This window comes from Echeneis naucrates, chromosome 14 (genome assembly GCF_900963305.1).
Source record: "Echeneis naucrates chromosome 14, fEcheNa1.1, whole genome shotgun sequence".
Taxonomy (NCBI): Eukaryota; Metazoa; Chordata; class Actinopteri; order Carangiformes; family Echeneidae; genus Echeneis; species Echeneis naucrates.
This window is the reverse complement of record NC_042524.1, coordinates 4663379-4684418: the sequence shown is the minus strand read 5'-3', so window position 1 is coordinate 4684418 and position 21040 is coordinate 4663379. Positions and strand designations below refer to the sequence as shown.

Here is a 21040-nt window from a genome sequence, read left to right as displayed (position 1 = left end):
GAAATCGGAACATTAGTTGGGTCTTTTAACATTTTTTTTTCCTATTAAATTCGGAATTATACCGGCGATTATTAACTCTGGTAAAGAGGAACTGAGCTGTAACATTTTTCCCCAGTTTTCCTCAACTCAACGAGAGGTTTCGTTTTTAATTCTGTCCATGAAATGCTGCTCTGGAGTTTTATTTTATTACTTATTTCCTACATCAACGTGCATGTCAGTGACATCAGTGAGCCTGCAGAAAGTGTGTGCATACATGTCTGAGTGTGTGTGTGTGTTTGTGTGTGTTGGCGGGGGTGAGGAGGGGGGCACATCATTGCAAAGGCTAGTCAGTTCACAGTGGGAGCCAGTGTCTGTGCCAGGAACCTACCGAGACCAAAAGTCTGAGGCTCAGGTCCACACTGTGTTTTCATATTACAGTTTTTTTTTTTTTTTGTTCTTTCTATTCTACACTTGAAAAGTGCTTGAATCCGAAAGAAGAAAATGGAAGACAGTGACATTATACCCTGATCAAAGAGCTTACTGTTAATTGCATGTAAATGAATGTCATACAAGTTTTGTTCCAACCCAAAGGTATCTGGAAAGTGCGATTTATTGTTGTTTTTTTTTTTGTTTTTTTTTTTCCCCTCATGGTTTGGCTCCACACTCTCATTTGGATGTGAAACGATGCAATGAGAATGAGGTTAAAGTGCAGATTTGATTTTTAAGTTTTCTTTTACTCTCAGTCATAAAGGAACAGTTGTGGTTTTACATTATGTGTCCTCATTTGTGGGGTCAGTGGTCTTTTTCAAAAGATCATTTCCAACATGTCACATCCCATTATTAGCATTCAAGAAAACCATCAGCTGTTGTCTGTGTTCTCTTGGCAGTCATTATGCATCTAAATTCATCAGTTTATTGAGATACAGACTTTGTACTGCGTCTCTGCTTTAGATTAGCAGATTCATTCCAGTTCCCAAAGCAGCTGCAACATAACTGACTGCAAGACCACGCTATCATTTTCACATCTCTCCACTAACACTCTTACTTTGAATCCATGGGGATGTTAGGCGCGTAAAAAACAACAGCACAAGTCTCTGAAACTCTGTCGCAGCAGCATAAACAATTCAAAGCTGGTGTGATGACTCAGTTTTGTTTATTTACCCACACAGTGACTGTCAAACTGGAAGAGTCACGCACACTTACAGACTGCACCAGGTCCCCTGTGACAAAGCGCCCCAGATTTTTCAGTGCCCGGCAGGCCAGAAGGAGACGAGAATTATACAGGGCAAGAGGAAGAAGAGGTAGTTTTGGAAAGTTTGATTCTGCATAACAAAAAAAGAACACTGATACAAAACATAAAGTTAACACTTAAACACAAATAATGAACCCTTTGGACCCTCAGAGAGCAAGTGAAAACACAGCTGGAGGTGACTGACTGACCTCTTAACCTTCAAGGCCGCTCGACCAAATCAGTGTGCACCGAGTTGTTTATCTGTCATGATTTGTTTGATGGTTTGTGTAAGAAAACGTTTTTTTAAGAGGGAAAATGGAGAAAGCGAGAAGGGGAAGGTGAAATAACACAACAAAACAAAAGGATGGTGGAGCAAAATATCTCTGAAGGTGAAGCAGCAGCTGCCAGCTACCAATCGCTCATCAACCCCCACACACGCTCTCTCCTATCAGAGCTTGTTTAATATCCCACCAGGACAACTTGTCAGGTCTGAGCCATTGTGCTTCTCTGTCAAACTTCATTACCTCACTGTTGAAACTGAGATAAATACCCTTGTAGTGGCCAAACAAACTACTCATGGTTTGATTTTGCGTTCCTATCTGAGATCACTGCTCGGGAGTAAAAACTGGGACATTAACTGGAAGCAATTAAAGGTGAGGAAATATTCTTGTCAATGGTGAATGTGGAACTGTACAAACAAGTGCTTAATGTATCCATTTGGCTCCATTAAAATCCCAAAATCACTATTTGTCAAATTACTCACTTGGTTTTGTGCATGATGTAGTGGAGCTTACACTTGTCAGTGTTGGCAGTGTGCTGACTTACTTTCATTCCCTGGAGGATTATCCGAACCTCAGATGCCTGACTCCAACCTTTTACCCCAAACTTAACCCAGTCGTAACTCTCAACCTAAAACTCTAAAGTGAATGGCAAAATCTTAAGGGACTGGATTTGTGTTCCCATATGGGAGGTGAGTCCCCACACGGGGCAGCATAGAGACACACAACCCCCCCCACCGGGCCTGATGACTAACACACGCACGTACAGAATCGCTAAAGAGTCAGAGCATTTGTTAATGATCTAAAGCAGGAAGGAAAGGAAAAGACAAAACACCCAGCTGATAGCATAAACATGGTCTCCAGACCATGATCTATCTTTGTAAGTCAAACACACACACCTACCTAGCAGGGACGCATTTCAATCAGTGACGTCACCTAACAGCACAACTGGCACAAAAACTGTAACAGTTCATAAAACGCATAAAGATTAATCAAAGTGGACAACTAATGTTTTGTTGAGGACTCAGCCAGCTGACAGAACAATCGTTCCAGGGAGGACAGAGGTCAGTGTCCACCTAAGAGAAACACTACAGGCTTAATTGCAGACTTCTGGGGCAGACAGGCTTGACAAATCATCAAAAATCTCAAATTACTCATCTAACCAAGAATACAGGAGAACGACTTGGCTTCTTAGTTGTTATCAACTCGGGTTAGCGGTGCGCTGACAGTTGCTCTCCGGGAGAATGCCATTGGATCATGTTACACCATTATATTTTCTTGTGGTAAGCCTGGGAATTAAGTCTGTCTGTTTTTGTTTTAATTTGTTCTACAGAGTCAAATACTGCATTTATACTCATCAGTTAATACCAATCAGAGATGTGATAAATTAATTTAAAGCTCCAAATAATTCATTAAACTGAGCTGATCAATAGAGCGTAGATCCACTGACACACAGAGTTCGTTTTTTATATGACCACAGGTCACTACAGTCACAGTCTCTAAGATATCAAGAAGGAAAAAACCTTCCCAGAGCCAACTTTTTCTTTCCTCACTTGTCTCACACCACCCACACACATCCAGCCTCTGACTCCCTTAACTTGCGTAACACGTTGCTCTACCTGAGCCACGGTGCCCTACATGCAGCTCTCAGCTCTGCTTGAGCGTTTGAAGTTCCCAGAAGCTCAGATCATCTCGCTTACTTCATAAAAAACTCATGAGACGCTACACAGACGGGCCCTCTCTTCCTCTCCTTCCACTCACCTTTCAGTGCTTAGACACTTCTCATTCGTCAAGCGCCCAGATGGGCAGGAGTTTCCGCATTTCATTCATCTCCTGCCCGGAGACTTTTCCCACATTTATATCGTCATGTGAGTAATGAAATGAATACATCACTTCATTCAGAAACGTGAGCATGTAGGGCACACATATGGCTGCGCGAGTCATCATCTCGATGGGAGGAAAGGAAAAAAAAAATCTGTGGGCAGGAATGTCTCTGTTGGTATTCAAAAGAACATTTTAAAAGAAATCCGCAGCATTTAGTACATTTATCAAACAAAATGCCAAACACCTGCTGCTTCTGGCTATGCAAATATGCACACTTACTGTGTTTTGTATATTTGTTTATTGAATAAATATGAGTTTGGAAGTTGTGGGAAATTATAAAAAATGCGTTTCACTCGTTGAAGACATTTTATAGACTAAACAGTTCATATATTTGTCAAGAACCTAATTGAGAGATGAATTGTTGTTGGAAACTCTTGTTCGTTGCAGCCCCGCTGTCATATCTCTATCAACAGTGCAGGCCATACATTTGCTCGCATGCGCAAGTTTCATGCAGGGAAACAGACACGCTTCTCCCACATTAACGAGAAACGCAGAGCTCCAACGATCCGGCTACACTTTGGCACTCAGGAGCCAGTGTCACAGCTCCAACCCACGGCGGAGTAAAGCACAAGATGGAGGAAACTCGAGACAACACCAGGCTTCGCAGGACATCCATCTGCAAGCTTCCTCCAGGAATATAACAACTCTGTTTCCAGTCATTGTTATCCTACATCTTAATCATGAGCCCGCTAAAGGCCTGGTCTGGCTTTGTTTGTTGTCAAATTTGAAGATTACACTGCAAGTGGAGCCATTTGAGTCTCCCCACAGTCTTGCAGCCAGTACCTATTGTCATGCTCTGTAATGATGGGTTTTTTCTTTTTTCAAATCTGGCCAGTGTCTGTAGTCTTTTTCCATCCAACTGACCTGATCATTATACTATCAGGATCCCCACTGCCTGGATAGAAACCATGAAAAACGATGAAGGCGGTTACTTCAGAACTGGGCCTCAGAACAAACACAAAAAATGGAGCTGCAATGACTCAGAGCTCCTGCTAGTCAATCACTCTGTGTCTGACAGGAGACTCCAGTCATTTTCTTTGATTAGATGAGTCAATCATGCAGTAATATCTTCTCCAGAGCCGCAGATACGTGGCTCTTCATGGCGTACATAAGAAATTTAGATCTGTACCGCCCCCAGGAAAAGGCTGCAGCCCGAGCACAAAGATGAGGTTTGTTTTTTTTTAAATCAGGGTGTCCATGAATTTATTTAGCACAAGCTTGTTTCTACGACCACACGTTTCAAAGTATGCCATTGTGATTCATAACCCAGACATTTTCTCTTCATGTGGCTCCAGCAGGAATGAAACACAAAATAAGCAAGGATGGTGACTGTTTAGAAACTGGGGATTATTTTTAATCAATACTGGTTCTATGCTTGAAACTCTGCTACTGACAGTATGTCCTTGAATCCAACTTGACACAGCTCCACTTCAGTTTGAGGTGTCACTTCTCCTGCATGTAAACACACACACAAACACACACACGAATGCAAATTCCAAAATTTCTGCAGCGGTGTAATTAAATTTCACGATTATAATCACAGCAAGATGGCAGACTTGGTGATTGTGGCTGTCATGGCAACCAAGAGACCCTCAGGGCGAAGTTAATGAAATGTGGAGCAATCAGGAACCGGGGGGATTCTTTATCAATGGGAATCATTTTCTCAGACTCTACTACTAAAGCTATTAAAAACTGCCAGGCATTCCTGTGGATGGATGATGCAAAATACAAGCAGCTTTCCAGGAAACCGAAGCCGCTCCCCTCACGCGCTGCTGAGCTGTGGCACCGGTTACTGTTTACATGCGGACTTATAAACTTGAAATCCAATGAAATCCCCTCAATATTGACCATTTGGTTTTACGCTGCGTCTCAGATGGTGGTCTGGGAGGTAAATAAAAACACCAACACAGATCCCAGGCATCGGCAACGCGCAATGAGTGAAAGATGCAGCTAGGGTAAATATTTCCACTGGCTACTTGTGGAGCCAAGAAAGAGGAAAACAATCTTATTTATGTTAGGTTTTTTCTTTTTTTTTTAAGTTGACTGTCATCTGCTTCCCATTCAACACTGTGGTGAGTGCGTGTGTAGCGTCTCTAAACTTAGGATTGGTCACATTGCCTCACTTTTTTTTTTTTTTTTAAGGTCGGCCTTTGTAGCACTTGGTGTTGAGAGGTGGGATTTTGTTTGGGTTGGGGTACAGGTCCCTCATGGGACTACAACTGAGAAAAGCTAGGCAGGAGGGTGTGTAGTGTGTATGTTTGTATATATGTGTGTGCGAGAGTGAGGGGGGAAGTCTGTGAGTCACTTTCCGATATTTGTACTCTGACGCCAATTTCCCATGCATGAGAAACAAAAACCCAGGAAGAAACATTTCTGGGATACAATCAGAGAGATTTTTGTTTGAGCTGCAACATTTGGGTGGGAAGATGCTTTCTGTTTTTGCCCTCACCCTCTTTGTCTGCTGGCAGCACTCTATGATTTCATATTACACAAAAGCTTTTTCTCTGTGATTTACTTCTAGTGTCTTTGTGTTCGGAATTAACAATTCTGAGTTGTGCATCTGACTTTGTGACGAGGCAGTTAGCGGATAAACTCAAGCACATAATATGACATGACTGAAAAACACAAATTTTTCCTCTTATGTGGGTTTTGTGGGAGCCGCAGTGGGGACAACCTTGTATACACTACAAGCAGAATTTGAGTGTCAATGTGGGTGGCAAATGCGCAATTTGATTACACTGTGTATCTGCACAGTTTAAAGTAAACTCTCAAGATTGCATGAGATTTGCAAAGGAAAAGTGTCAACTTGAACATTCCTTACAGTAATGCCATTAGAATAAACAACAAAAATTCCCCTCATATTTCATCTGTAAAAATCACATGAAATTGACATTTTCCAGATTCAGAGAGTGAGATGGAAAACACAAAGCAAATGTGATACCAACAATCACCCCCATATGATATAACAAAGAGAACGGGAGGGGGTTGGAGGTTAATGGGTGTTATTCAGTCACCTCCCCCAAAATAAAATAAAAATCAGCAGATGCTGTGCTCTAAAAAGCGTTTGGAGTTGGGCCCTCATGAGAGTCGAGCCCTGACCCTGGCCGAGTCAGTGTCCTGCTCGTCCACAAAACCACTTGAAGTACAAGGTTAACAGCACAATGTTTACTTTGTTGATAAGCTTGACAAAAACACTTGAACTAAATGAACTATCCTCTCTGCATCGACTCGCCTGTTATTAATAATGTTAAAAGCGGGCCGAAATAACAAAAGCAACACTTATCACCATTGAACCTACTGACAAATAACTAAAGAAAAATCAAAAAGATCTTTCGCAAGGTCAGAGGTCAAGGTGGACACCTCAGGCTGCCCCGGTCAACCAAACCCAACCACAACATTACCAGATTAACTTCTAGTCTCGACTCTGTCCACTTTTGTTCATCCTCTAAGAAATTAGCATTAGGTCACAATGAATTAAATCAGGATAAATATCTAAGAATGAAAAAATATTTTCATTGCCACAACCGTGAAAGTATCCTCAGTTTGTCAGTCCTGCTCCCGAAACAGAGGACCTACAAGCAGCTGATGTGAGTAATTATAAGTTGTTTGCACAAACATAAGCTCCATTTGGTTGCAGGCGCAGAAAAAGATATCCATATGGTTCCTGTTAGAGAACGTCTTGCTGCACGCCTCATCACTCCGCAAGAAACCAAACTCTTACTGGTTGTATGCAAACCAACCGAGGGGGCTGAGGCTGCTGGGGCCAGTATATACTGCGGAGCTGAAGCACACGGGACCGTGTAAGTGGATAGTGTAATAATGCAAAGACCCATATCCCGCCTTACAGCAGAAAAGCGGGAGTTGTGGATGCCAGCAGACACCAGATATGACAAGAATAACTATTGTGGTGAGGTGCTTAAATATGCCCCTGGGTTCCCATTTTAAGGTTATGGCCATGTGAACATATACAGACAGAAGTGGTGGCTATAAATAAACATCATGTTAAAGGAAAAAACATGTAGCTGTGTCAGAATATGCATGCTGCATAGCGAAATGACCCCAAGACCTCTTGGACTTTCTATTGAAATAGCCCCTCTGTGACTGCTTTTTGTCCTGTCACCTGAATCACGTTGGTCTAAGTGCCTTGCTCAAAAGGCGCACAACAGCACTTGATCCCGAAACCCCACACTGTCACATCAGCTGGGCTCTCCAGGAAATAGTTGAAAATGTGCTGGCCCACTTTGTGCGCTTGGTGTTTCCCATTTAGTGGTTCTGTCCTGCCTCCAAAACAAAGTGTATTCGCTCTAAGTTTCCAAACCCTGGGGAAGGAATCACTGCTGTTATAAAACAGTTCCATAAGTCATAATAAGCCTATATAGCGGGCTATTAGACTAACATCCCTTTCATGTTTACCACAGAATTTAAACAGGAATCCTCCCATTTCTTTTCCTACAGTCTGGCTGTTTAGCTGGCTGGGCTGTGAATGATAATCAATAATCGGTGTGAGGCTGTGCTGCATCAGAGTGATTAATTGATCTCATAATTGATCCCAGTATTGTCTCTCTGCTATGGTCTCCCCCCACTATCACAGCAGCCCAGCGGGTTTCCAGCTCATGCATGCAAGGTGCAGATGCATGGTGCAGCAGCCCTGAACGGAGGGAACCAGAAGCTTCCACCCAACAGGAGCTGAGGATTTTTTTTTTTTACGGCTCTGCTTTAAATGTACCGAGATACATCGACGAGGCTGAACACACACAGGATGAGAATTAAGGAAAGTGTCACTTACATTCATCTGACCCAGTCCGCTGCTCTGTAGATATGTCCCCTCCAAAACCTGATTAGTATGCCAACGGTTTTTCCAATTCCCCCCTCAACGACAGCCAAGCCACCAGGACCAGATCTTGAATGGAGCCCTGTCGGCCAGCTGGACTGAGGTTTCCTTTTCGTTTGTTTGTTTGTTTGTTTGTTTTTGTTTGTTTGATTGATTTTTACATAATATCCACACACACATACACAAAAAAACAAAAAAAAAAAAAAACAAATGCCAGTTGAGACAATTCCACAGTTATTTTTCTTCTAATCCGGTAGATGTGCACTGTGTTGCATTTAGCCCTCCACTGCAGGATCGTTTCGCGTCCTGGTCCGCCGAGTCAGGTGAGCGCGTCCGGATCAGCTGGGGAGCTCAGTGGTGTGTTCGCTGCGTGCGGGAGAAAAAAGAAGCGCTGTCCGGCTCCGCAGTGCTCTGCCTCTGCCTGCCGCTGCTCTCCAACGCTTCTCTCCTCTTTCTCCCTCTCTCAGCATCCAGTCACTCAGCCTCAGTGTGTGTGTGTGTGTGTGTGTGCGCGCAAAAGACGCAGCCACCGCTTCAGGGCACCGTGCACCTCACAGACTGAAAGCCGACTCCTCCGCCCCCTCCGTGGCCACCACCTCCTCCTCCTCCTCCTCCCTCTGCTGACTTGGCCTGCTAATTTATTCGGGTAGCTACACAAAAGGGGGGGCAGAGCAGGGGGGGAGGCTGGGGGAGACGGTAGGCAGCAGAGCAGACTTTGGTGCCCCCCAGCTCCGTGCAGTGGAAGTAAAGTGTTTGAGACAAAGGAGCGCACCGTGCACCGCCAAAAGAGGAGTTGGAGTCAGCACGGCGCTTTGTGCAGGGATGTGACTCATTAGCACTCTCATTAATCTCCTCCCATTTCGTTCACTCTTAATATGATCATATCATTTAGGGCACAACCCAAAAGCGAAGAAGGTCCTGTACACTTAAGGAACTGACTACGCTTTATATTTACTGAAGATTCCTCAGAATAATGAGAAGATCATATGGTTTGGACTTCGGACTCATATTAAATTTGAATTTAATGTGTTTGGCTTTTTTGAAGTTTGAGTCTTTGTGGTACTATGAAATTAAATGTGTATGAAACTGCAGGTTTTTGCATTAAGTTTGTCAACTGCACATTTTACAACACAAGTCTATGATTCTTCTGAATACAAATGTGATTTAACAGAAATAAATCAACAACTTTTGGGTTAAATACAGACAGATATGATTATAAAAAAAACTGATTAAAGTTCCATTCGTGGTACAACAACAAGGTTTAGTGTCTGGATGTAAAAGCTGAGGAGTATAATATGAGAGAGGAAGCAGGAGAGGAGACTGGCTTGAGGTTCACACACACACATACACACACACACACACACACACACGCGCCCGCACATGCACATCTTTTCGGGTTGCTGGTGTCAGCAAGATGGGACTCATGCATCACCCCGGATTTTAGGTCAGGCATCCAAGGCTGCAGAGCAAGGGAGGAGACGTGGAGGAGGGAGAAATGGTGTGGACCTGGGAGGGGTATGTGTGTGTTTGTGTGTGTGGCTCATTTCACTCCACAGAAGGTCAGGCTTACATTCATAAAAACAAATGCAGATGGCAATGGTGGGACAGCAGTCACTCGGGGATCGAACACCAGCCATCCATGGATGCATTTATGTCATATGCTACCTGTTAAATGGCCCAAGTGTAAAATAACATCTCTATTGTGTTACATTAATAATGCACACTATCCTCCTTGTTGTGCGTGTTTCCTGTAGCATGTGTACTAATTTACTGCACTTTCAACTGTAATTGAAATTGAGGGTATGCTTTGTGTTTTATCATGATTTGGAAATTGAAACTTTTGAGTCCCTTACAGTACAATTATAGTTTTCCCCTTTCAGCTGTTTTTGAGCCACGAGCACAAGACATAATAACACTGGCTTTGTTTATGTGTTGTAAATTCTGAAAGTATTTTCACTATAAAACCTGCCAACAATACAGTTCAAAGCAGCACTCAGTCAGATTTATTAAAATGTTGGTCTTTGTTGTTATCTCAGCAAGTCTGACTTATTTTTTTGGGATGATTGCATGTGTTTCAAAAGTAGTTCCAGTTGACACAATGAGGACTCCAACTCCAGTTCCCACCCGTTGTCTCTCATCTCCTGACTGAACCCAAGGCCCCAGATATAGCTCTATTTCCATAAAATCATATCTGAGGGTTAATAGGTTTATAGCTGAGGTAGAAATCGATCCACCAGTTGATTTTGCCTCCATCCTGCTGGCTGTAAGCTATATAGAACAATTATTTGCAGAAGGGCTTGTTGGCAGGAAAAGACCTTTGTGCTGAAATACCTATGTCGACTGAAAATGAACATATTTCTGTTATGGTTTGGAAAATAACTTTGTGTGAACAGTCTATAAAACCAGAGTGAATGAGTGAACCATAGATAGGCGAACAGATAAAAGCCTTTTCATGGTCCTAGCGTCCTCGTAAGACTCCTCATTTGATCTGTGTCCTGGTAGGCATTTGTCTGTGTGTCTGTGTGGTTGTGTGCATGCAAATGTGTTGCATCTGTTTGTGAGCAAATTTATTCAGCATCGAACTTGCTGTGTCAAAACTTGCCACAGAGTAGCAATTATACAACTGTAACCAGGAGCAGATGGCTGAGGAGTGACACTTCTGGTGTGGCTCCACACGATGGAGCAGATTTATATCTCCACCACACACATTCATAAATGTAAGATCGCTGTCCGCCCCTCTGTCAAATTTAAAAGGCACATCTACACATGCAAACATCCATTATCAACATGGCGTACCATGAAGGGCTTTATTTGGCTTCTGAGTTTATCCTGTTTGTTGTTTCCTCCGTCGAACCTCAAAATCCAAACCCTGACCATCAACATTTCACAACCATACCAAGATTTATATTCTGCCAAATTACATACAAAACTAATATTTATTTCAGCTCCTTGAATTCATGGCAAAACTTATTGGAACATCAACCACAGCTGAAAATTCCCAGAAAGCTTTCATAATTCACTTAGAGGTTCCATATAAAGTGAGATTTTAAGGTCTGTTTTCGATTATGAAAGAGCTCTTCATTAATGTTAGGAAAGCATCACAGCGCTGTCCACAGAGAAATGCACATTGCCTGTCTTTATGAACTGAACTGGACTTGTGTAACTTTTCGTGAGGTCGCATTGAAGCAGTTTAACCGTCAGACGTGTCCCAAGCCCGGCCTAAGATTTATTTTCTCTGAATGGCTCTCATCTGATTGGGTCACCAACATGTTGTTACAAAAACTGTAGAAAAATGCCTGAGAGAAAGTAGGGAAAACCTCATAAAGCCGTGTGTGTCCTGTATCCTCTCATGGATATCAACGCTTCAAATGAGGCGCATACAAAGTGTGAAATATGGGACCCTTAATCTGGCTTTTACAGGATCATCTCCTCTACCAATCTGAATAATCCCGGGGTTGATTGATAGTATTCACAAACAAAAAGAAAAAATGTTGGAAGCTAAAAGTTAGAAGCCCCTGTGACATTTGGAAATAAATCAGCTGGAGCTAAAGGGGGCGTCGGTCTGTACTGGCCGGCCTTCTTCCTAATCCCCGAACACAAAGAAAGTCACAGTTGTCCGCAGCAATGTGATGTCTCCGAAGCAGTAAATTAACCAAACTGACATGTTTGTATTTGCATTGGAGTGCACTGAAACCATTTCCCCCCATTGCTTAAAAAAAAAAAAAAGAAGAAGAAGCTGGCTAATACTGTAACATAACAAATATTGTTCCTCTGAGCAAAGTACTCCGGATGATATGGCTGAAAATATTCTTTGACTGGCAGGAAACTTCCAAAATCCATATGTGTTGGCAGCTTCATCCCAAAAAAAAAAAAAAAAACCCAACGACTTCCACCACGTTTTATTTTATTCAACTGTTATCACTTCATCTCACTGGATTCAGTCCCTTTCCTGGCACACAAGTTCATATCCACTGAGATTTGCTTACATTGACTTTCTTATTTCGGACCTGTTAACTCCGTCTTGTCCTCTTTCTTTCGGCCATACGCACACTTTGACCCTTGTGTCCATGCAGGTGTCAGCCCCCTTTTGCTATGAGATCCACCTTTCCTGTGCGACAGGATGAGATGAGGTCACAGCTCCACTCGGTGACCCTCTGCCAAGAACGGAAAGAGTGGTGGCTAAATCAGACCTTCCTTTCCCATGGCCAAAATATCGCTGCATGTCACTGATTTGGGTTTCTTTCGAGAAATAGCTGCGGGCGAAGAAAGCTTGTTACCTTATATTCACAGTTAATATTTTAATGAAAAGCCTGGAAAATGGATTTTTTTTTTTATTTAAACAAATCTAATGAAAAGAAAAATAGACAATGAATAGCATGATGACATAGACCTTCACATTTCCCCCAAAAGCAAATAAAAACACATCACCGAACCATTCTGCTGAACCAACTGACATGTTCTTTCATTACAATGAATACACACACACACTGTAATTTATTTTAAATGGAGTGAAATCAAGTGAAACTATGTATTTCTGATTCATTTCAGTGGCATTTCTAGTGGGAATAAATGGGCTTGGGCTGAGCGCCACAGGCAGGGTGTGGAAGTCCTAAAGTATTCACAGATGAACTGTATGGCGCATTGTTGGTTTTGGTCTTTTGAGGGCATTGTAATATGAAATTTTTAGAACAATCAGGCAAGTTCAAAAGCTTTTATCCAGTCTCTTCTTTAAAATCCATACAAAATGATTATATGTACAACGACATTATGGACCCTTTCCTTTTTTTTCTCTCAAGAGCCTTTATGCTTCTATTCATCTGGCAACAACAAACAGAGTTGTCTTCATTTGTGGCTGAAGGATATTCTTATAGGCAGATTATTATAGTTTACTTTATTCTGAGGCCTCTCTGCCCACCATGCAACCATGCATACACTGACCAGTTGAGGCTTTGGCTGTTCTTTTAAAAGCTACTATGTTATGCATTTCTGCAGATGTCACTACAAGGGAACCAAGGCAAGGCTGTACTGAATGTGGATATATGGGAGAAGCAGTGTTGTTCTGCCAAAAGAGGAAAAAAGAAAAGTTTAGCTTCCTTTTGCGGGCTGCTGGCATCACATTTCCTGTTGGTTATGTGCAGTTTCCTCCAGACCTTTTTAGCTGTTTCAGGGATTTCTCTTTTTACATGTGCATTGTTTGTGTGAGTTGTGTGAGCCTGAACATGTGCAGCGTTTGGACTATTTTAGGGAAGCACTGTGAGGATGAATAGACCAAAGGATGACAGAGCAGGAAAAAGGCATTGTTACCTGCAGCACAGCTTCCCCAGAGCTTGGGTAAATCAAATCACATCCAAATGGAAAGTGCATCTGAAATCAAGTGTTTCAAATTGTGAAAGCTTTGTGGCAGCTACTTGCCCCCTGAAATACCTTCTGTGTACACTTCTGAGTTTTCAGAATCCATCATAAAATCTTCTTTTTACTCAGCTAAGACGTCTGAGCTTCATATTTTAGCCTTATCTCGAATGGCGTCGTCATAATGGGCTTAGTGTTTTTAAAAAAAATGTTAAAAGTTGTCTTGCTCTGACTGAACCGTTAGAACGTCTGAGCCACTACATCAGAATCTGGCTTATTTCCACCTGGCAAGTCTCCCCTCAGCACGGCCTCCCAGCATTTAACCAAATTTTTGTGGGGAAACTTATCTCATATGTTAAAGCGCAAAGGTTAGAATTTTATTCTTATCGAGCGGCGATCTGGAAGTAAAGAGTGAAATCAGGAAAATGGCAGTCCAGGTTATCTGCAGCAGTTGTGATGCCCCTTTGCTCCCTCTGTAGCTTTACATGCAGGATGATGTCACAGAAGGAGATTAAATAGTTCCTCTGACGAGCTTCCAGCTTTTGTACAACCGAGGAAGTGTGCGTCACGATCCATCTGAGGGTCTCTCACGACTCTGGGAATATCACAGCCCTGAGTTTTATCATATACCTGTTGTGAATATAACTCACAGGGTGTTATCCTGCTTCACCCTGCCTCAAACAGAGCCATAACACAGCTCCGTTGTGTGCAGTCATTCACTGATTCTTGCACAAGACTCAGGATAGAAATCTTAATGGTCCCATAGGGAATTTCTCCAAACTCATCACACATCATTTTGGAAAATCCATGGCAGCTGGTGTAAATATCAGTGTTTATAATTTAAGATCCAGAGGATGTTTTGGCTCCTATCACTGATCGTCCCTTCACGTTGGGCTCTTTATCTTTTTTCTTTTCTTATCATGACACCTTTTACAAATCTACGTCCCCCTCCTCTTCTTGTCGCCGTCCTGACCTCGTTCTCCACAAGAGCCGGACGTTACATCAACGCGGTACCTGCAGACTGCATCTTCCTCTTAGGCACTCTTGTCACACTATTTCTCTCCTCATTAATTTATCTCTCCATGACGCTTCCCTTCCTCTTCCTTCCTCCCTCTATCCGAATATTTTACTGTTACAAAGAAAATCCATACAGCAGGCAGATATATTAAATCAAGATGGCCTCCGTCTTACAACAGATTGGTTCAGATGTGAGTGAACTATTTAGACGTGCTATAAAATCTTGGCAACCATAAAACGTGGGCTTAATGGGCTGATAAGAACAATTTAACATGACAGCCTTTCCAGAAATTTCTTCTAATTTTTAATTGCTAAAGAGCTTTTGTATTTTATGTTCACGTTTATGTTCCATTGCTTCCTGTAGCTATATACAGTGTTGTGTGGTCTCAGCAAACTTTGATGGAGGCATAAGGTATAGCAATAAAAATGGAAAAAAAAAAAAAAATAATTAAATGGCATAGTTTCTAGAAATTACATAAAATGAAATAACAACCACAGCAGTTGGTCCCTGTTCTCTCGTATTGGTTCATTACACTTACTGAATAGTTGCTGAAAGGTTTCTCCACCTCACAATGTGCTTCTAATATGAGCGTCTAGCAAACAGGAAGTAGCCAGAGCTGAGAACTTCCTGTATAAGCCCATCTATTGGCCGGCTGCTGCACTGCGGGCACAGGAGGTTCCTGTAGGAGTGTGTGTGTGCCATTCAGGACACCCTGCCACCCCCCCCCCCCCCCCCCCCCCCGGTTTCCTTCCCTACCCTTCGCCCCTTGTTGCAGGGCATCGTGGGAAACAGTGAGTCTCACCTCTGCACACCATGCTCCCTCGCTCAGCACACACATAAAGAGGCAGAGGCGGGGTTGGATTTAGTGGATGTCGTGAGCCAGATGTGAGGCTGTGTTTGTGCTGTTAGGACTCTGTGCCACTAACGAACCAAACAGTTTGCCCTGTGATTCCATATTTAGAGTCTGTGTTTGTGTGTGTGTATTGAGACAGCTGGCGTACAAAAAAAAAAAAAAAGATTACTTGTTGTATTACATATTTTTAACCAACGTGAACTCTCGTTGAAAGGCAAAAGTTAACGTCCTGGACCGGAACAAGCTTGACACACACACAAACACTCCCTTTTGTTATTCTACCATTCCTTGTCTCCCTAAAATAAAACTTGCAGCTTAATGTGACAACTGCTTCTATTTTGTTTATGTCTGTACGTGTGTGGCGCGTATGTTATGGGACTTCCTAACCCTGGATCAGCCTGTAAAATACGTGTGTGTCAGAGTCTTCAGGGGAAGAGGATGATGGGAAGGTCAAGTGCACAGGGAGGGGAGATAAGTCATCCCTCTGGTTGGTCTCCTGGATCAGCTGCTTCCTGTTTATTGTTGCACAGAAGAGTTGTCCTATCAAGATAACAAGGTTTTGACTTTTGACTCCAGCGGAACAGAAGCACATCCTGCAACGGATGCCATATTGTTCGCCGCTTTGTCACATACTCATCGCTGTGACCTGCACGTCAACATGCATTTGGACAGTTTGTTCTTCAGAAAGGATCACTGTGCAGTGTTGTGATTGAGCGGCTTTCCCCTAAAATGGGTGTTTACTTTGTCATCACAGATTTCATATTTATTGATCGCCACTTGGGATTCGAGTGTAATCATTGTCGGCCAACGTTGCTTGAATGTGGGCTGGACTATAATTAGCTGAACTTTGAGTGTTTATAGGAAACACCAAACCCGATTTTCATTCCTCACAAGGCCCACAGAACACACAGATCCTCAAGGAGTTTGAAATGAATGAGAACAGTTTATGTAAATTCACGGAGCACTGCCGTCTTACCCTGAGAGATCTTTGAATGCTTTTCTGACACAGCGTATAAAACTCTACTGGTCACCTGGCTTTGACATACAGAACACAAAACTATCCATTAAGCACAATCTGTTATTCTTTCAATAAATCTAAGGGTGTACGTTTCCATTAGGACAGAAGGTGCCGATGGATCATATTCAGGGTTTTACGATACAGTGCTCTGAAAACTTTACTTATCTTCTTGGAATCAGAGACCTGGAACTTAAGGCCACTTTGAGTCTGGAAAATGTTCAAGAAAAACTCCAAAATCGGCTTTGTAACTCTCACAGCTGTCTGTGGCTGGAGCCAGGGCAGGAGCTGGAGAATTTTCTTCATCCTTCCTACAGCGTGATTTATGTCGAGTCTGGTCTTCTCCCACTGAATCCACACTGTTCGATTGTTTGTTTTTTTGGAGGAGTTTAGGATTTCTTCTCCAATAAATTGCCGGCTGCAGAGGGACAATAATCAAGATAAGGTGATGCTGGTTTCCCCGGTGCCACACACAGCACGGGTCACAGCGTGTTTATATTGTGAAAGGGAATGTCAGCTTTTAGAAGGATTAGAGCCAAAGGATGGAAAGTCTCCAACAAAGCTCGTATTTGTTCATAAGGATGTTTGGGCTAGTTTGGCAAAATGACAAAAGTATACAGAGATTTGGAGAGAGACAGAGAGCTGCGATGAAGTTGAGATGAGGCCACAGTTGGAAGAAAAAAAAGAAAACAGGAGGAAGCCAGTGCGTTTTAGTTTGTGTCCATGAGCTTTGTAAGTGTACATGGGAGCTGATCACTGGATTGCAGCTCAAAGACTTCTTTTGTGTCTTTTGGACCGGACTGGTCGAGAAAGGCCTCTCTGCTCTCCAGTGCTGCAACCATAAAGAGAGTTTGGAAGTAAAGAAAGACAAAATAAAACCAACAAAAGACTTCGCTGTCAGTGCGTGTCCACTACAGAACATGTAGGTTACTTCTGCTGATGAACGAGATGTAACCTGCGTCTGCCCCTCAGCATGTGACCTGGAGCGTGTAGGCCGGATCATCCACAGTCCCGCTTTTACTTAACGGTTAACGAAAGGCACACACACACTCACATCCAGACAAACAGGTTATTTGCAGAAAGACCTGGATGCAGAGTACGCAGAGTAAATAAGGTTAAGTCTAGACTCTGTAGTGATAAGAGCTGGAGACAGACGGGAGCCACAGAGTATCGTCTGAGGTCGTGCACCTTCCTGAAGCGAGCTCATGAAATTCAATTCCGAGTCTCATACACAAATGTTCTACATGTGCATGTATTCAATCACTACATGTGAAATAACGTACATACAATAGCAGTCAAACTTTTGGATACACTTTCCTATTCGCTTGAATAGAAAAGTGCATTTAAAATGACAATGAATGAGAAATTCAAAAGAATTTGTGTAGTTTTAATACATTTTTTATATATAAATTCAATATATATTGTTAACATATGTGCCTAAACCAAATAAAGAGTCATTCATTTATACATTCATTCATTTTATTATATGTGTATCATTTCATTATTTCTGGGTTTTGAACTAATATCTTCATATATCCAGAGGATGTATATACTGTTTGTGATGTGTGTCCCATTTGGCAGCCGCATGAAATCATCATGACATACAGACATGTGTTACATGTTATATTTACTTTATGGATCTCTCTTTAACTGTATGTTGATCATTTCCAGGTGAAAATAAACAAATGAAAAGACGCGCAGAAACAAAATTCTGATTACGATTCGTGGAGCTTAACAACAGCTCTCTTTTTAACGTCGGTTAAAACTGTTCTGAGCTCAAAGCAGGTTTCATCAGCGAGTCCATCCCCAGAGGATTTAACTTTCTTGTCCCCTGGCAGCTCGGCAGTCAGCAAGACCCAAATATTTACAGTGCCTTGTCTGCCATCGAAACACCCTCTCTATACGACATATTTATTCAATTACGCTTCGTTTCACAGAGACAAATAGAGCACTGCAGGTCTCGGCCAAGTTGTGAGCATTTTCCACCAACAACTGCACGGTCCCGAAGGCTTTGATTCAAAACAGACCGAGAGAAACTTTGGATGCATGTATGACATTTGTTAAATACTCCCCGTAAACCATTTTGACTGGTGAGGAAATCGTAAACACTATTCTTGCACGAGTCAAGGTCCAGGTACGCTGCTTGGAGCCGGCAGTGTGGTGAGGTGTTTTTTGGAAATCGGCCTTTGGGTTGACAAAGAGCACTGTATGGGCTACCAGTTACCTACCACAAGGGAGGTATTCTCCAATTTACAGCTGTATTTCTCTTTTATTTGTTATTTTAGCATGCATACCTCCACAAGTCCGTGAATAAGTACGACATAACATAGTGAGCTTTCGTGCTCGCAGTGCAGATTCCCAACCTCTCCTGAACATTTCTTCACAACCCAAGACAGGGAAAAAAATTATGCTGCGCGCCTTTTTTGTTTTACAATATATTTTTTAAAATAATAGTAAATGAGTGAGTTCACTATAAATGTGAAAGGATGCCAACACTGGCGGATAATTTTTCTTTTTTTTTTCCCCCAGCACGCCTGCTCCCATATGAGTTTGGAATATAATACATGTGGTTACATGGCTCAGCAAAAATGAAATACTGATTTAAAAGGTTGTTCTGACGTCTTGGCAGGACCAGTCTTTGATCAGATTTGTGCTGTAGGACAGGAAGAATGGTTTTTGTTCCAACCCTTAGTTCTCATTATCTGTCTATATCACTGCTGTGCATGCTAACGCTAAGCTACGCTGTGTTTGATTAGTGGAGGGTTTTGCGTTGCTTTTTGGCTCTGATGATTGGATGAAATATGATGTCAATTAAAGGCAATAAATAAAAAGCAAAATGCAATCATCTACGGTTCTGTAGGTTTTTTTTTGTGTGTGTGTGTCTGATCACTAATGCTTATTTTATGACAAAACTACCACATTTTTATTATTGTGTGTGCTTCTGGAGAAAACCACCCATTTCTCAGTTTCTTCCATGGAACTTAATGAGGCAGTCTTCATTTCCCTGTTGCCTGTGTTGCAGTAATGATGCCTATCAGGCAGACAGTGAGGTGCCAGGCACCTTTGAGTACGGTACAAGGTTGACGTCATCCTGACTTCTCTGGCCAGGTCTCTGGTTTTTAAAATCAGCCAGAGCATTAAAAAAAATCTGCAAGCATGGATGCTGGAGTGTGCTGACATTTTTTATACAACCCATGTGGCCTTAGTATGCACACATCCATCCATCCTTCTTTTGTTTTGCTCGCAACTTTTCCTTTCTGTCTTTGTCATGCCCCTCCTTTCTTAAACTAATTGTTGCCTTTCCCTCTATGTTTATCTCAGAGGCCTAACTTAATGCGTTCTTCTGAAATATCACAGTGTGTTTCATGTTGGCAGAGTGTGAAAGATGCAGGGATTGGGTTGGATTTGGTTAAATTTGTGGCAAAAAAGTCTGTCTTCCAGACAACCGCTGTTTTTGTTTTTTTTTTTTCTCCAAACTTTTCCAGGCATTAGGCAGTTATTATTTAAGTAGAGTAGCTTTCACACACACACACACACACACAACACATGCACACCACCATACCCCTTGCCATAGAGGCGGTTGTAAGCAGGGCTAACATGAGGACAGAGTGGTCACTGTGTTTCCCATCTTTCTCTGCACACACAGATAGCCCTAAATGGAAAAGCAAGGTGGTGTGTGTGTGTGTGTGTGTGTGTGTGTGGAACCGCGGCCAGAGAATCTGCTGCACCGCTTAGGTTACCCACCGGCTGTCCACATCACAGTGACCACCGATTTCTGAGCTCTGTAATCACCCGTGTGCAGGACTATTTTGGTGCAATCTGACTATGGATTAGACAGCAAATTGCCAGGGATCGTGAGCGTTTCCATGGAGAGGGTGGAAGTTGCTTGTAAGAAATAATAAACAGAGTTAGATTAAGATTTGATGTGATGGTCTTCGAGCAGTGGCAGCTGGAGAAGTGTGTGTGCGTGTGTGTGTGTGTGTGTGTGTGTGTGTGTGTGCGCGCATATGTTTAAAAGCGTAAGGACCCGAACAAGGAGGTTTTATATGGAACAGAATATTACAAAGTCGAGTAAAGACAAAAAAATGTTTTTTTTATTTTTATCCTCACACTTAATCAGCTCCATTCATGAATGTCTAACTGATGACTTCTTCCTATTAATCAGTTTGGTGTAATGACAAGCTGACATAGCTGTAAATGTTTATACTCCAGCTCACACATATGTGTTGGAGACCCACAAACTTGTCCCAGAGTTGAATTCATTACAGAGCTAAGTCGTAACTGTCATGAAAGGCACCAATATGCTCTTTCGATGAATTAGAATATGAGAACTCTGTCAGAATCCTTCCGTCCTTAAACGCTCCATCATGTATTTATTAACTGTGACTCCCATCCACTGGCCGACTGCTGAGAGACTGGCACGTTATATACATACATTATGCATCAGCCACGTATGCACACACGCACACACACACACACACACACACACACACACACACACACACACACACAGAACATAAAGATTCAAATGCAGCATGTGAGCCATCTTTCAGAGACTCTGGAGAATAAACAATGAAAGTATGCTTACACAGCAGAAAAGGG

The 21040-nt window shown here is 42.4% G+C and overlaps 1 protein-coding gene across 1 annotated transcript in view; it reads right to left on the bottom strand.

Moving 5' to 3' along the window:
• dchs1b (dachsous cadherin-related 1b) overlaps window positions 1-8335 on the bottom strand; it is a 79253-nt gene extending 70918 nt beyond the window's left edge. The window contains exon 1 of the mRNA XM_029519317.1: window positions 8159-8335. The gene's annotated coding sequence lies outside the window, so the exon portion shown is untranslated. The remainder of the gene's footprint in view (window positions 1-8158) is intronic.
• Between the last annotated feature and the right edge of the window lie 12705 nt (window positions 8336-21040).